This window comes from Gavialis gangeticus, unplaced genomic scaffold (assembly GCF_001723915.1).
Source record: "Gavialis gangeticus isolate Ggan-Ray unplaced genomic scaffold, GavGan_comp1, whole genome shotgun sequence".
NCBI lineage: Eukaryota > Metazoa > Chordata > Crocodylia > Gavialidae > Gavialis > Gavialis gangeticus.
The window spans coordinates 166,457,288-166,475,783 of record NW_017729032.1 but is presented as its reverse complement, the minus strand read 5'-3'; the positions used below and the strand labels follow the sequence as shown (position 1 = coordinate 166,475,783).

Sequence of the window (18,496 nt, the reverse complement as noted above, 5' to 3'; positions counted from 1 at the left end):
TGTGGAGATTGGGAATGTTCTGTCTGGCAGACAGTGTTTTGCTGAGCTGAGACAGCTTTGGTCCCCCCTCTCCCCAACCTCTTCTGTGGCCCTCTGCTGCCAAGGCTTCCCAGGAGCTTTGGTGTTTTAGTTTAATGTGTGTGCTTTGGCACATTAGTTTAATGCACCTATTTCTAGTACCTGTATCTACCGGTCCTAGAAAACAGCACATTAGATTAATAGTCTGTGTAATAATTGTTGTGCACATGTAGATGGTGATGCTTTTCTGTGCTTTATATTAGTCTAATGTTCAGTAAAGTGCCTCATGTAGATACACCCAATATGACTTATTGCCTTAATGTCATTACTAGAAACTGTTGCACCTCTTTCTTTGACTGGTGGTAACTTTGACAATGGACTTAATTTTCATCTTGCCCAGTTTCACCCCTTAGACAAAGATCATATTCCTTTAAACATTAGTTTAGGGATAACTAACAAATAATTTATTCTATTTAAGTTCAAATTTGCAGCTCTTGTAGCCTCCAAAAAGGCTACAGCTTCTTGAAGCCTGCAATAATGTTTTTGTTTTGGTAGACCCTTAGATGATAATATAATCCATAGAAGTATCCACTCCAGGAATATGTTCACAAATCAGATGGATGGTTTTGATATAATTCAGGAGTGGAGGCAATACCAAAAACTAGACATAGAAATCTGTACTTTCCAATGGGAGTATTCAATGTACATAATGTAGGGCTTTCCTCTTCAGGTTTAGCTGCCAAAATCCTGAAGAGGCATCCAATTTACTGAACAATTGTGTATTTGAGAATTGGGCCATAATCTCTTCTCTAGTTGGCAATTTAAAATGTTTTTATTTGAAAGCCTTGTCAAGGTCCCTTGGATCCGGGCATATGCATAACTGGCTGTTATTTTGCTTCACAGTAACTACGGAGCTTTCCCACTGGTTCATGGATTTTCTGAATCACTTGTAATTTTTCCATTCTTGCTAACTCCACTTTATGTTTATCATGGAGAGCAAAAGGCACTTCTCTGCATGGCTGAGTCATGGAAGGCACTTGCTTATTTATCTAAATTGTATGTTCACTTGACAAACAACCTAGTTCTTCAAACAAATCCTTGTACTTTGACATAGGTGTTGCATATTCCAGGTCAGTGTCTTTTTATACTGCAAGTATAGGGTTTTTCACAAGATGCCAAACTCCAAACTGGTGTCACAGCTCTAGGTACCCTGGTATTTTATATATTTTGTTTTTATACTGGACACTAGCAATGCATCTGTCTTTTACTGGTTTACTGTTCCTGAACAGTCAGTTATTTTGATGTTTGTTGGACTTCCTTGTGCTCTCAATTTAAATTTTTGTGCTCTGGTAAAATATTAGCCTAAGAACCAGTGTTCAATTTAAATGAAACCACTGCCCTGTACATGCACAGGCAAAATCCAGTCTCTCTCATTGGTTTGGATCAATTCTACCATATTGATATAATTTTTTTATGGTATAGTCTTAACTATGTGCACTTGAAGATTTAGGGTGCATACAGATGTGGAAATAAAACTGAAAACTCCCACTTTATTGGAAGAGAAGTCACATCAGTTTGACCCAGCTCTTCAGCATCTGTATAGATCATGCACTTCAGTGGGGCTTTTTGGCATTTTTATCTAATAACTGATTGAATCAGCTATTAGATAAAAGTGCCAAAAAGCCCCACTGAAGTGTGACGTGATTCCTGTTCTGGGCATGTGCTGCACTCAGTGTGGAGGCACAATGACCTGAAAGTAAAGCATTTGGGGGTTTCTCCCTATAGCCTGTCCCTCTGTAAGCACTCTTAGGGCATGTCCACACTTGCAAGCACTTGTGTTTGCAGCAGCTCAAATAGAAGCGATGCAAATTTGTGCTGGGGCTTGTACCACTTGAGGCAAAATAACCCTCCCTGGCTCGTCCCAGATCTGCAGCCAGGGGGAGCTAGAGCCTGGGGCCACCCCCTGTGCTGTCCCCAGCAGTATAAAAAGCCACCCTGGCAAGTAGCTCTGGGCTACTAGCTCTCAGGAGCTTCTGGGGCCCAGCCAGTTGGTACCTGGGGACACTACTCCTTGTGCCAGCTGGACTGCTGAAGCAGCCCTGAGAGTTCCCTGCACCCTCTACCCACTGCAGCAGTCTGGCGGAGGGGGCTGCTGCCTGGCTGTGACCTGCTGTGCACCTACCAGACCCAGATGGGGACTGCACAGCCAGTAGAGGCATCTGCCCCTCTGGACCAGCTGCCAGTGGGTTGTAGCTGCAGAGTTCACCTCTGTGCAGCACTACTGCCACATGTGCCCCCCTGCCTGGCCGTCTGGGCAGCTATCACCTGGAAGATTTATCCTCCTGGCCCTTTACCCTCCCCTACTGACATTTCCCTTTACTGACTTCTGGTTTTGTTTTGCTTTGTTTCTGTTATTGTTTTCTATTCTCTAGCTTTATGCAGTAATACCTTACACTTTTTTTCAATGTTTAATCTGAGTTAAAACACTTCTTTAGGGAAACATACTTTTCCCAAATGAAGACAGGCAACATCAGGTGAGACAGGCTTACAGAATATACCAACATTCTTGGATCTATTTTTCATAGTTCCCTGTGAAACTGCCTCTAATTATTACATTCCTACAGGTACATGTTTATATTTCTGTATCTTTTCTCCCCTGCTTCCCCCCACTCCACCCTGCAAAGTCTTATGATCTGATTACTTATCTATGCTTTTAAACCCACTGAACCAAATCCTAACTTAGTAAAGAAGAGCATAATTCTATGAAAGTCAATGAGTTTTGCCAATTTATATCAGAAAATCATATACCCATGCTTCATATAATTAGCAAGGAAACTGAGGAAACTGCATTAATTCCTCTCAGAGAAAGACACAGCACTAGGTTTCATACTTTAAAAAAAGCTTTGCATTATATTACTAAAATGTACTCTTTATAAGGCTGAGAAAGAAAGACAATTCAGTTTGTGCACTGCATAAAGGACAATATATTAAGAAAAAATGATAGCAGTATTTGATTCTAGCCACTGGCTCTAGCTCCAGATACATCTTATGGTCTATTTCTTTAAATCTGTTAACTAAAGGATATTGAAATGAATAGACTGGCTGTTTTGGAGACTATGGGAAGCCATTTTTTGGAATCTGCAACTCTGAATTAACCACTTCCACTGCTTATAGCATATGGAGGAAAAGGTAGGCAACTAAGAAAAAGATTTGTAGAACAAGATCTGTGGAGAGCTTTCTGATGTAGGCAGCTGGAAATGCTGAGGATACAGGTAAATCCTAAATCCCAACCAAAGCACTTATGTGGCTACTCCTACCTGGAGAAGATCTACCTCTCCTTGTGATTCTTAACCATGAACTTTCTCCTGGAGTTACAGATCTCAGTCAGGTCAGCTTCTTTATTTCAAGGAAAAGAAATGAAAAGAAACCTTCTTCCCTGAGTAATGATTAGAAGATTTAAAGTGAATTTGCAAGCCTTTTCTCAAAAGGAGAATACTCACCTGCCAATGCCCACTATCACCACTGGTATCTTTGTCTCTGGTTTTTTGAGACAGGCCTGTAGAAGGATCATAGAAAATTAGGGTTGGAATGTGCCTCAGGATGTCATTCACTCCAATTCCCTGCTCAAAGTTGAACCATCTCCCCTAGATCATTCCACCCAGGGCTTTGTCGAGCCATGCTCCTAAAACCTCCAAGGAGGGAGAGTCCACCACCTCTCTATGTTCCAGTGTTTCACCACTTTCCTAGTGAGAAAGTTTTTCCTAATATCCAACTTCAACCTCCCTTGCTGCAACTTGAGACCATGCTTCTTGTTCTGTCCTCTGTTACCTCTGAGAACAGTCTAGCTCCATCCTCTTTGGAACCCCCTTCAGGAGGTTAAAGGCTGTTATCAAATCCCATCTCAGTCTTCTCTTCTGCAAACAAAATAATGCTCTTGTAGTTTCACTTACTCATTTCTAGAACTGGCCAGCACAGAGTAATGAGTAGGCTGTGCTTCTTATTGGCCTTCATGGGGGTGCTGCTGAGGTGTTACAGACCTGCGATTTGTTACCGAGGGACTTTAACTACTTAAAATGTTAGGCAGTGTCTAACTGAGAGTTGAATAATCCTAATATTGCATTTAGGCACCTACAATATGTTTTAGGCTAGTAAGACCATTGTGGAGTTAGCCCTATATCTCCGTTGGCATAGAGGTGTGATGTTGCTTGATGGCAAGAATTCTGTGGCTGCAAAGGTAGACATGAAATGCATAGGAATAAGAGGTGGAGCTTATCCACCAGCAACATGGTCAACTGGGGGATATCTTACAAGAAACATTTCAGAACAATATCAAAACATCCTCTTTTCTTTTGCAGAAGCTTTAGCAAAGCTGTAGGGTGAGTTGTAACTTATATGGAGAGGTAACAATGAGAAGATGGAGGTGAGGAGACAGAAATAAATTTTGACAAAACTGGAGAAACTGAAATTTAGAAAAGAAGATTTGAATTTACTCATTTTGAGTCTTAGACTGTGTATGCACATTCACATAATTTGAGCAAAATCTCTTAGGTTTGTTCTACTAGAGAAACTTACCCTGAGCCACGTGTACATATATTTAAATACTGAGGTTATGAAGAGTGAAGAACTTGCAGTGCTGACACTGTTCATGCAGGGGACCATCTCAGCATGCTTTGCAGGCTTCCATAATCTGCCTGGAAACAGATGGCAGCCATGCATAAAGCAGCTCTGTTTGGCTGACCCAGACTGTCCATGGTCAGCCTGTGTTTCCCTTCTCTACAACATAGGGATCATGAAGGGGGCATGTTTATACCCTGCCAGAGCATAGCAACTCTCCCACGAGAAACTAAATGTCTGTAGGAAGCCTGAATTTTGTGCTTAGGTGCTGTATTATACTACATCTAAAATGACACATAGTAAAAATGATGATTTAGGATTAGACTTTTCCTAGCAACATTGCCTTTAGTGTGGAACTGATTTTTATTTATTTGGTGAACTAGTTAAACATTACAGATGATATTTTGGCCTTTTTAGATTATGGCAAAAAAAAAATCCAGCAGTTAAAAATCTTCAAAGTAGTCTGCAGTAAGTGTTATCCATTGATGTGACAGAAAAGCCTGTTAGATTTTTACCCAAGAGCCTAAATGTGATTACCACAGAGATAGATGCTGTTAGATTTCCACTATGTGCTAGGTAGATGCAGGTTAAATATAGTAATGAAAAAGTGCTTGGGTAGATCAGTGTTTCTCAACAATGGTTTAAAGACTTATCCAGATAAAGCATACCTTGAGGCCTTCAAATGTACTCTGTGAAATCCATTATATTTCACAGTATTCTTCACTGGAATTCAAAATCAGAATCTGATGCAAGGTTTAGCAATAGTAGTACCAATTTACAATGTGAACTAGAGGTTTCATTACTTGTATTAGATTAATATTAAAAGCTGACTTTAAGATCATCTTTGGCACTGGAGATAACAATTAGCGAGGATGCAACAGGCACAGATTGAAATATTAAGTATGGTCATAAATCAGTACTTCCAAAACTCCATTTTACTTACTCGCAAGACTATTGATGCACTTTATGTTAGATAGTTAATGGTTAAAAAATAATCCTGGCAAGTGGGACTATAAACCAATATACTGTAGTATAGTGGTCACAACACACGTTGGCAAATAGGAGATGTGGATTCAAATACTGTCAGAAGAAAAAGGGCCTAGCATCAGGACCTTCACTTCTTTCATGGATGTTCCACCAATACAGCAGTGCACAGGAAATCCAGGTAGTTTCTGGAGAGCATTGGACACAACTTCCTGGTGCAAGTGTTGGGAAAGACCAACTAGAGGCCATGCCCTTCTTGGTCTGTTGCACACAAAGAGGGAAGAATTGAGAGGGGGTTTAAAAGTGGATGGCAACTTGGGCAGCACTGATCATGAGATTATCAAGTTCAGGATCCTGACAAAAGAAAGGAAAGCAGCAGAGTATGGACCTTGACTTTGGCAAGGCTTTTGATATGGTCTCACACAGCATTTTTTCAAGCAAGCTGAGGAAGTATGGGTTAGATGAATGGACTCCAAGGTGGATAGAAAGCTGGCTGGATCATCCAGTTCAATGGGTAGTGATCAATAGCTCAAGGTCTGGAAAATGGGATGGATTGCACCCATACCAAGTTCATGGATGACACTAAGCTGGGGATGGGGTGGGGGGTGGAGGTGTGTATTAGATTGGCTGTCAAATATGGATAACATTCACAGAGACCTAGACAAACTGGAGGATTGAGCCAAAAGAAATCTTATTATGTTCAAAAACAAGTGCAAAGTCCTGCACTTAGGATGGAACAATCACATGCACTGGAAAAGGCTTGGGACCAGCTGCCTAAGCAGCAGCTTTGCAGAAAAGAACCTGGGGGTTACAGTACATAATAAACTGCAGTGCTACTTTTCTCTGCTTAAAAAAAAAATCCCCAATCTTTGGATTAAAAAAGTAACCCAGAATTTATGTTTCCATGATTAAAATAACACATCACTATATATACATGTTGGTTACTTTTTTTAATCCAAAAATTGGGGATAGTTTTTTAATCAGAGAAAACCAGGATCCCTAATTATAACAGTGTGCCCCTATTGCCAAGGAGGCTAATGGTTTACTAAGCTGCATTAGTAGCAGCATTGCCAGCAGATCGAGTAAAGTATTTATTCCACTCTTCTGCATTGGTGGGGCCACATCTGGAGTACCATGTCCAATTTTGGGCCTCTTAGTATAGAAAAGATGTGGACAAGCTGGAGAGAGTCCAGCGAAGGGCAGTGAAATGAAGCTGGGGCACATGACTTATGAGGAAAGGCTGAGGGAACAAGGGTTATTTAGACTGCAGAAGAGAAGGTTGAGGTAGAATTTGATAGCAACCTTCTATGACTTATCAGGTAGTTTGAAAGAGGATGGAGCTATACTGTTTTCAGTGGTGGTAGATGACAGAAGAAGGAGTAATGGTCTCAAGTTGCAAAAAGAGAGATTTAGGTTGGATATTGGGAAAAGCCTCCTCACTAGGAAGATGGTGAAGCAGTAAAATGGGTTACCTAGAGAGGTGGTAGAATCTCTGTCCTTGGAAGTATTTAAGGCCAGATCGACAAAGCCCTGGCTGAAATGATCTAGTTGGGGATGTTCCTGCTTTGAGCAGGGGGATTGGAATAGATAACCTCCTGAGGTCCCCTCCAACCCTAAGTTTCCATGATTCTATGATCTTTTGGAAACATTGTAAGGCCTTTTTATTTGGGCAGGCTTTTTAGCTGGAGGACTTATGTTTGGGTATATTGTTTGGGGAGTTATTTTATTATTTACTATTTCATTTTAATGTTTTATCTGGTTTTGTAATCCATCTTGTTTTTATTGGAAACTTTCCTGAGCAGCATGTATATAAGTCAATCAATCAATCAAATAGCTATTCATGCAGATTCTTTTTCTAGTTAATGTTTCTCCATTTATTTCATCATGGTAGAACTTAGCTTTGGATATTCTGAACGTCTGGGTATGATAAAGTCAATCATAATTTTATTTTATGTAGCCTTGCTGGGCACATCTACATAAGCTGTTTACTGGGGAGCTGACTAATTAGCTCCACAGTAAACATCTCATGTCTACATGTGTGCCTCTACTAGAGCACAAGAAACTAATACATTCTGTCGCAGGGTAGTACTTATAAATACAAGTACCTGCAATAACTTGTAAATAGAAGTACTACCTTACTGTGGAGTTTTTTCATGCATAACTGCACATGTAGGTGCTGACCCAGCTGGCTGAGGCACAAGGGTGCTTCAGTGAAGGGGCTAGCCCCACAATGAAGCACCCACATACCCCAGCCAGTCCCTCTGTGGCACATTGAGTCTTGTCAGAGCAGCCCTGGGCTGGCAGGCTGACCCCCAGGGCCACCTGCCAGTTGGGGCTGCTCTGACCAGGCTCCACATACTGTGTTTGAATAAACTTTGGTACCGAGTGGTCCAGACTTACTTGTTTTTGGGCACACATTCAAAAGTTGATCCAGAAGCAAACAATTCTGGAGCAATAAGCTTTAGAGTTAATTGCATGTGCAGACATGCCTGCTGAGGGAACTTACACTTCCCCAAATTTCTTGTTACTTCACTTCTGCTAGTTCCTGAGGAAATTATTCATCTTAGTCAAAGTAGAGAATTTATTTGTACTTAGCCAACTCATTCTAACAGTATGTGGTTTATTTACCAATGAGTATGATCTGCAGCAAGGTGATTATGGATCCATATTACAGTGATGTGTTTGTAAGTTTTTTTGGAACTCTGATCAGGTATATATTGGCCTCTATCCTTCAGCTCTCAAGACCTTCAGTTTTGGCTCTTAGGAAGCTTACTTCTTTACAAAGGTCATGTGACTGCTAGTTGACAAAAAATAATTTCTACTTCCGCAGTTAGTTCCATCTCATATCATTCCCAGTCATCAGCACTGAGAAGTTACTACTAATATTTGTATGCTATAACTTGTAGCCTATTCCTCTAGTAGGACAGACCATACTGTTTGTGTGCATTTGCTTCTGTGACTTTAGTGTGATGTCCTTACATGCAGTGACTTAGTTTTTTCAGTACATTTTGATCCACTTTCCTAGGGACATCTGATCCAGGATTTTAAATGGTTATTCACTGATAGGTAGGCAAGTTTATTTGGATAGATGTGACAGCTTTTATTAGACCAACTGAATAATTGGTAAAAAAAGAAAATTTTCCAAAAAACTTTTTTCCAACTACTCAGTTGGTCTAATAAAAGACATCACATCAACCCAAAGAACCTTGTCCTTAGACCAACTTGGCTACAACCAAAAACCCAGTATTCATTTATAGAGAACAGAGAAACAAGAATTAAATTCCTGACAGTTGGTGCCATTTTTAGATATTTGTGTGTGCATGTGTGTATGAATGTGTACTTACTGTATTTTTTCATAGTCATTTGCAGTTTATGAAAAGGTGCATATGTTTACTCTTTATCCATACATGTCTAGGATCCAGTAATGGAAAGAAATAATAATAGAACATGAAAAGTGTCAGATATCTATACATAGTAAATAAAATGTAAAGGATTTTCATGCTTCAGTTAAGTAAAATCAAACTTACTTAGTATATTTATTTTTTACTCATATTTAAGTTTCCTAATGTTCAAAATTGTAATTGCTTGGAGTGCCAAGAACACTTATCCTAATTTCTATTCTCTCTATTAACAAAGTCTAACAGCCTGTTTCTGTATTTTGTATGGTTTTAAGTCTCATAGATGATCATAATTGAAAAAGGAGAATAATTGAGAATTACTGATTTTTGAATCATAGGTATATTGGAATAAAAAGCAAAAATATATCTCCCCATCCCTAAAAAAGGGAAATGTTTTGCAGTGAAAATATGGAAGAGGCCCATGCCACACCTTTGGACATCACAGCATGACGTGTTTATGAGCGGGATAATCATTTACAAACCCCGTCTGTATTACATCATCATCATGGCATACAGAACAAGCTGAGGAAAGTCAGTGTATCTTATGATCTTAAATACATAAAGAATATTAGAAAATATTCTGGTTGCTCTGTATACATAATTATACACATACTTTGATACACTGAATGATAACTAAGTGTTTTAGAGTATGACTACAGTATGACTTCATTATTTTTAAGAGGGAATTAATGTAGGTAGAATAGTATAAACAATTTACTTTAAATAAGGAAAAAGGTGGAGAGTATGGAAACTGAATGTGTTAAGGTTCTAATTTTTCAAATTATTCCTTTTTGCAACTTTTATACAAACACAGTTGGTATTGGTACCAACTTATTAAATAAATTGGTACCAATACATGTTGTTTCTAAATTTTTCAATAGTTTGTAATTGGCATAGAAGCAGAATTCAAACTCTTGACTTTAAGGTGCCTAATATTTTACTTTCATCAAAAAAGATCCATGTGTATACCACTATTGTTTGGATGTCTTTATCTGTAGCCATGCTGTCAGGAATCAGCCCCCACTGTACTTTTAGTGTCTGTTTTTAGACAGCCCTAACATTATTTTTAAAGGATGACTATATGGGATGGCCTTCAGTATCAACTGTATATATCCTGCAAATTACATCCTGTAAGCTTATCAGAAGTTGCTGATGAGGACATATAATCAGCACAGCAACCGTTTCTGATACACATCACTCAGGAAGAAAGGCATTCACTGTCAAGAGGGCTAGCATAAGGCTGATGGACAACTTCCATGATACATATGTCATGGCTTGAAAGTTTAATGAATGCTAGGGTGAAAATTGTGTTACAGGGGTAAACTGACTTCAGTTTTCAGGTTCTAGTATACAAGGTAATTATCCTGATATGCAGGTAAAATTTATTACAAAAGAAAATATAAGAAAATAAGTGTTATGTAAATAGTAAATATGAAAAGCAATATTGCTTATTTTTTTGCAGTGTCTATCAGTTAGAGCTGATACTTTGGCTAAAGTATTCACTGTCCTCATTACTGAATGGCCTCTCCCTCTGCTGTGCCACTTCATTTGAATATTTAAATATCTTGACCCTGATTCCTTTGCCTGTAACTCTATTGATTTTAATGCAATTGATTCTGATTTTTATAATGTGGGAAAGGGAAATGAAATCCATGTCCCTTTTTTCAATCTGATAGAAACCCTTCTGACATAGTCTTTTCCGCAGAAAATGAATTCTGTAAGATACCTCTACATTCCATTTTTTAATGTCTGGTTTAACCTTTCCAACCACATTAACCTTTGCATTATTATTGGTGGTATAAGTCTAGATCAACTCTTATATTCATAAATTCTGTCTTTTGATATGTCACAGTTTACTACTATGATAAAATGTTTTCAAAGCTGTTAGGAATTATACTAATTTACTTCTCCAAACTCTTAAACCTGGGATGCTCACTAAGGGGCTTCTAGTTTTGTCATTCTATTGACACAAAGAAATCTAATGATGACATGCACTTGTCAAAGAGTACCAGTATGATCACTAATATAGACTTTGTTGTGACCAGTGACAAGGATCGTTTTTGCATATATAACATTACGGTACAGCATTCTGATTCAAATAGTGAATTCCTTTTCTGCCAGAAAGCTAGTGAAATTTAGTTTTTAGTCATTATTAATTAGCGCTCAGTTAAAAAAAAATCTCCTCTAATATGGTACCTTTCTATTAGAGAAGAAAATATATAATAATTTTAATTGAACAATGGACAGGATGTAAGGATGGAATATCTTTTGATTATTTGCAAAGTTATTATTTTGCTGAGCGGTGGGTAGCTTAGATTGGGCATTTTTTTCTGATAATACTTCTCTCTTATTTTCTAATTCTTACCATCAAAAAAGTTTCATAATTGTTCTAGGTGTGATGCTTTCAAGTTAGTTTTTTATTGGTGATTTTGTCCCTAGGTGATGTGCATGGTTACCTTCCTATAATTTCTTACTGATTTTTCCTTCTTAGCATTTTCTGCATGTAAACTTTTGACTTTCAGGTAACTAAGAAGCTCATTGTATTACCAAATTTGTCTCTTGCAGATCTTTCTATGTTTCTTGTAATGGAATAGCCTGCCACCATCCAGTGTTGTCCATTAGGAATTGCTGGCCACATCAGACTCCTTCAAAACAAAGCCATATTATATATTTACAAAGGGTAGAAAGTATGTATAAAGTTCTACACATCATAAGTACCTTTGCAGATGCTTTTCAATGTAGCTAAGTCTTTCTCTAGAATGAAGGAACAGATTGTACCTATTAAAATTTATATTTCTTTCTCTCTGTTTATGGTTACAGGCCTATCATCATTTCACAGACATTGTGGACTGTTTCGTTTGGCTCACTCCAACCTCTTCCCCTTTATATGGTCTTTGAGTTATTAAAGTTATAAATATATTCACTGTGGGCATGTCTACATGAGATGCTTTACTGTGCAGTAGACTAATCTACTGCACAGTAACATGTCACCATCTACATGTACACACCATTTACTGTGCAATAAGTTAGTCTACTCTACAATTAGCTACTACCTGTAAATAGAGAAGTGAGTCAGCTCTCGGCCAGCCCACAGCTGTGGGGGAAGCCCTGCTGGACATGGGGCTTGTCCCACGTGCACGGGGCCAGAAGAGCTCTGCAACATCAACTGTTTCCCAGCCCTGTGCACATCAGGACCAGTCTCAGTCCCAGTCCCAGTCCCAGTCCCAGTGTTCATGGGGATAGGAGATAGCTGCCACTGAAGTGGGTACAGCTCTTGTGGCCCCATGAGCATCAGCATTGGCCCCTATGCTCCATGCCAGCCCCTGAATCAGCACCTCAGGGAGTCTGGAGCTCCCCCTGGTTGTTGCAGGAGGCCAGAGAAGGGTAGGAGCAGTCCAACAGGGGCACATGTAGACGTGCTCCCAGAGAAGGCTTACTGTGCAGTATTTTCCTGCACAGTAAGCCTTTATAGCATTAATAGCACCTGTAGATGTGCCTTGTAACCCTTAAGCCCTGCTGTGTTTGGGTCTCATAAGAGTTTTAAAATAATCTGTAGTGATTGCAGTGGGCAAGTTAATTTTACTCATCCTGCCTCACACAGAAAGTATGTGATTATTTTAAGTATTTTAAATTGTTAAAATAAGGGAAGTGCACACATCTCAAATTTGGTGTGTTGGATTTGTTGTTGTTTTTTTTAAATCTAACAAAATTCGAGTTTGTTACAGGAATCTATAGACAAAACACACAATCCCCAATGATAGCTGTTGAAAATATTCAATGTTTTAAAAGAAGAAAATATAATTTGTTTAAAGAGAAGTAAACACAAAGTAAGAGGTTTCCTTTCTGTGTAGATGTTTAAAATATTTCCAGTTCTTTTAATGATGACTACAGATTTAATATTTCCAGACAGCCAGTTCAACAATTCATTTTGAGTTCCAGCATGATCTACATATGGAAATATCAAGTTTCCCAATATGGGGTCTCAAAGTAAAGGTCTAAAACTTTAATTTGGACCTCCAAATACAGTTAAAACAATTGATGAAACTACAGCCTTTCATCACATAAAATAAGCATTTGATTTCCTAATCACCAGTTCATATGATGTCAAGCAGTCCCTTTGAAAACAGGGAACCCAATATACCATTTTTATGCAAATGTAGAAATTCACCCCAGTAAAGAGATAGCTCTATCATAAAGACACTGGAAATTACAATTGTCTTTGTCTACTAAAAGGTTGCAGTAAATTTAGGTCCAGCTCATCAAATTTAGTTAGGTATCTAACTCAGTAGATTTCACTTGGAGTTGGGTACCTAAAATATTTGAGAATCTAGACTCTAGAAATTGAACTATTTAAGAGTGAAGTCACATTGAAATCATTGTGAGTTTACTGTTAAATTTAGTGGAATCAGGAGACAATTCTGTTTTTCCAAACAGGACTGAGAGGTATGTGAGGAATTACTAGGGCCAACCTTTGTATGCTTCATAGATTCAAAATTTCAGTTTCTGGTAAGGGTCATTTACTACATTTCTGAATCATTCAATATTTTAGAAAAAAATCAATAATTCTTTTTACAAAATCTTAAATTTCCTTTTTTACAACAGCCTCATTTTATATTTCACAAAGCAGGATTAAGATTTTTTCTATAATGTTTGAAAAATATATCTTTGCTTTCTCTGAATTTAGCCTTAGATTTCCAGTAGACAAAGAATTGAGGTTAAGAAAAGACCTCATAATATGAACACTTCTTATGATTAAATGCACACATTATGTCAAAAGGCAAAGATCAGTTTCCTAACTTTGAACCAGCAACCTTTTATTATAACCAAGTACTGTTGAATTATGCACCCTGTGTGTCTTGGGATTTCATTTGAATATTACAAAATTCTCTGACTGACCTTTTCATGCAAGAGAAGTCAAATGTGGTGACATTATCACGTTCTATATTTTATTATTTTTATATTCATCACTTCTCAGACCTATATGAAGAATGATGTCTACCTTTTTTCCCCTCGGCTACAATAAAATATTATTAAATAAGACATTGCAAGCTTTATATGAAGACTCTACAAGGCTTCTACAGAAAGGATATTTTAATAGATTGCCTATTAGTTTCCAATAATCTACCTTTATCCTTCACTTCTAGCCATTGCTCCAATCCAGTAACCATTGAAATCACTGGCAATGTTTTACTCAACAATATGGGCGAACTCATACCTCTATTAAAATCAATGGCAGACTTTTTATTCAGGATTACGATTACCCCTTGGTGCTGGGATATTTTTCAGTTAAATCTAAGGGTTTGGACCCCATCTTATATTTATGATAGTCATTGTTATTATTGTTAAGATTTCCAGAGGTGGTTGTGTATAGGAGAGTAAATCGTGTATGTCTGGAAAAAGGAAAGAGCAGGCATTAAAAACCATTTTCAGAGTGTCGATAGCAAATGACTCAGAAAGGAAACCAAAAGGGGAGAAACAATACCAAGAGCATGAGTTGTATGTCAGAACTAGTGTATGCGGACAGAATATTGTCTAAGAATTTCTATTGAATTTGATGGAAATGAGCAATATACAAGCAAACAACAAAAAAAGATTCCTCCCATATCAAGACCACAGTTCTTCAGTGCTCACATGGATAGAACAGAAAATTCTTTTACAACCTTCTGAAACACACACATACTCCATTAACTCCTGGAAATAGGCCAGTAATTCATCCTCTCATTTAAGGGAAATGCAATGGAGATGGACAAAAATCCTTTTGGCTACATAAGTCAAATAACTTCTCTTCCATCCTACTCAGCCCCAACTTTTTTGTAGATAGAACTAAAGACTAGGCAGAGAAGTGGATAAGGAGATTTTAGAAAGGATTCTTTGTCATCTAATAACAAGATCAGGCTGCTTAATGAAGCACAATCAAGTTGCAGCCATCAAGGCAAACATCAAAGTGAATAAGAAAATGACTGAACTGTCTTTGGAATGCTTTAGAGAAATTATATTTCAGTGTGCCTATCATTATTATGTCATTAAATATCACTTTAATGAAATAGTGGCTAGACAGATTGAATTGAAGGAGTATTCTTAGTAAGTGATGGCAAAACTTTAGATGGATATAAGATATGGAATATTTTCCTTCCTGGCAATTTGTAAAAGGAGCATATAAATAAGGAATGACAATCAGTACTGTTTTATTTTATATTTTGTTTCTAAATAATTCTAACCCTACCTTTAGGTATTTTTTCTGTTTCGTATATCTAAATGAATTCCGTTACACTGTTTTAGAATTTAGGGATTTTATATTTTTTACTATTTATTATTAGATACATGGGGGATGGGGAGGGAGCTATGATCAGCTTTATCCTTTTCCATCTTGAGCTTTTCTGTTGGAAAAATGCAAAATGTTTTTATTTGTAATCAGTCATAATTTTTTTCAGAGACTATTCTTTGATCTATAATTCATTAATTCATTCAATCATTTTTTTCCTACCTGAAATGTTAAATTTGTGAAGACTAATTAGTTAAGTCTTGTGCTTCAAGTTACATTTCTGGGACAGGAATTCATGGTTTCCAAATCTGCATTGTTTTTAATTGGTTATGTATTTGTAAATATCATTTGAAAAAAACACTTAGAGGTACCTTTCAGCTAAAATTTACTTTTTGAAATAGTTTTTAAAATATCATCAATGTTCAAATGTTCACAAAAACACACAAAAGGATGATCTGGATATAGGCAAATCAACATTCATTTTTACTGCTGAAGACTTATTCATGAACGTTTCCACTGCTATCTCATTCTGTATAGGTCTTAGACATATCAATCTTAAAACCTGACAATCATAATGACAGTTGACATTTCATATGCATCTTGTAGGCGTATTTTTTATATATATCTTGTAGGCCTACTAATTGTGAGTTTCTGCCTCGTGGACATTAACATTCTCAGAATCCTTGCTAACTTTCCTGCTTCATGAGAACTATGTCTACAACTCAATTCTGTTAATTTAGTCATCTATCTGAATTCATTACAAAAAGTGCCATGTGCGCCATGAAAAATGCAATCATTTTATTGCTCATGTTCAAGAACATAGCAAAAACCATTGCAGTTTGTAGTGTTTTCTTATTTACAATGTTTGTGGTACAGCTCATGCTTCTGCAGACAGGAGCTGAATTGACATGTTCAGAAAACTGAACTTTTGAACTGAAAATTTTAATTATTCCGAGCTGTAAGGGAGTCTCATAATGAGTCTTGTCTACGAGGAGTATGCTGTTTACATATTATTTGACTAATGAAGCTTTTAAGATTTTGATTGGATATCATGATTTACTTGCATGCAGGGTTCTTATTGGTGAACGATTAGTTCTCATGTCTGTTTGGAAATCTACACTGTGATAAACATGTAGTTTGAAATGATCTTAGAGCAGACTCAAGTGTCAAAGAAGTATAATTCCTATATGCCCCAACCCCACAATCACAGCAAATTTTCTTTATTCTGAGGGTTGATACTGCTTCTGTAAACTTAATAACTCATCCTTGACATTCGGCTCTCTATTTAAGCTTGTGTGGGAGGAAATTTTCTATTGATGGCTCATAGGACTCCATTCTTTACCTTTGTAAATACTTATTTCTAAGAGATAATATTTATTTTAGAGGAATGCTCACTAGAATCTGATTCTCTCAGAAGAAGCTGCCTTCTAACAAAGTATCTTACATTCCCCAAAAAAATCAATCTGTGCTATATTAAAACATATGTTTTGGTCACCTAAATGACATACATGGCAAAAGCTTTTGGGGACTTAGGTCCAGAAACTGCAAACTAGATATTGGATCTAACATTATCAGCATAATTAAGGTGGTTGAGGGGAAAGAGGGAGAATGGAGTAGGGGGTGGCCAGGGCAGCTTGTTCAGGTGCTATGGTTGTTGGGGTTTGCAAAACTAGTCCCTGCCATAGCAGTGGCTGATCATGCTACTGCAATTGTCACAGAAATAGCCTGAACTGACCCATGCATCATGGCTGCCCCAGGTGCCCTTCTATGCTTCTGTTTAACAGGGCATGATTATGAGAAAATATTTACATTCTGTAAATATGGTTGTTGACCCCCGGAGAAAGGGGGTTTAATAGAAGAAAAGGAAGTTGCTACTTTTGCCCTTCTATGAGGTTATTATTGGAGGAGAGCTACATTTAACTTGTGGCTAGGAATAGGAGCTCTGATCAGTACATGTCATGAATTAGCACTTCCCATAGATGTAAGGATTGGGTCATACGCAGCCTTGCTTAGTGGTTAGACCACTAGGAGAGGGCAGGAGCCAGAAGCAGAGTTCAAAGGTATCCAAACCAAGGGGGAATGAAAGGAGCAGAGTCCAGTCACAGGCCAAGTCAGAGTATTAGAGAGAGTCCAAGTCATGTCAGAGACCAAATCATGGAATACGACGAGAAAATCCAGGGGCAGAGTCCAATTACAAGCTAAATCAGGACTTGGGAATCAGAGATCAAGTTACCAAAGCTAAGGGAAATTTCCAAACTACCAGAGTCCAAAAACAGAGCCAAGCAGGGTCAGAAGTCAGAAAATCAAGAGCCAACAGATCCAGGGAGCTTACCTGAGCAAACGTGCAGAAGAACTGTTCATTGACCTGTAGTCTGCTGCCATAGGTGGTCTTACATGGGGAGATTGCTATCCCTAATAGGCAATCAGGAGGCCATAACAGTGGTCAGCTGGTTCATCAGCTTGGGTGGGGCTGCCATTTAGGGCCTTTGGCAAGTTTAGCCACCTGGGCAATTAGTCATAGCCTGGCTGTCTAACATTAGGTGCCTAGATATGCAAGTTCTCTGGGTAAAACCACCTTTGTTTCTGGCTTTGAGTGGCTGTTGATAGTGAAGAATAGTCTGGGGTCATTCCATGGCTCTTAATCCTCTGAAAAAAACCCCACTAAAAAATCATCAGGGCAGATTTTCTTTTATAAGAACCCAAGGCTCATCATAAGGCAAGGCTGAATCCAGCCCAAGCTGGGAAAGTTGGAAACCAGACTACAAAAAAGGTCTCTGAAGTTGGCACTGTATTACCACTCTGAAAAAAATACATGAAAAACATTGAAAAGGACAGAAAACTGAAGTGTCTTCTTATTATAAAAGGATGACTGAATAAATCGGGGGGTGGCACATGCAGCTAGGCAAGGCCTTAAATGCCTATATACCAATGCTCTTAGTATTGGGAATAAACAGGAGGAACTCACCCCAGGAATAGCCAGTTCAGACCCAGACATAATAGGGCTTACAGAAACTTGGTGGGATTCATCCCACGACTGGGCAGTTAGCATTAGGGGCTATAAGCTTTACAGGTGGGATGGAGAAGGAAGGAAAGGTGGGGTTGTGGCGCTCTATGTCAAGGAACAATACACATCCTCAGCAAAATGGGGTCACAGGGGCAAGCTGATGTGCTCTGGGTCAAGATACAAGAGGGCTGTGGGGAGAGGGATCAAACGGTGGGG

General features: G+C 38.2%; 1 long non-coding RNA gene across 1 annotated transcript in view; it reads left to right on the top strand.

Annotated features, from left to right (window-relative positions):
* Positions 1–9,816: 9,816 nt before the first annotated feature.
* Positions 9,817–18,496, top strand: part of LOC109302389 — a 25,680-nt gene continuing 17,000 nt past the window's right edge. The window contains exons 1-2 of the long non-coding RNA XR_002098735.1: positions 9,817–9,827; positions 11,100–11,115. This is a non-coding gene — a long non-coding RNA (uncharacterized LOC109302389). The remainder of the gene's footprint in view (positions 9,828–11,099; positions 11,116–18,496) is intronic.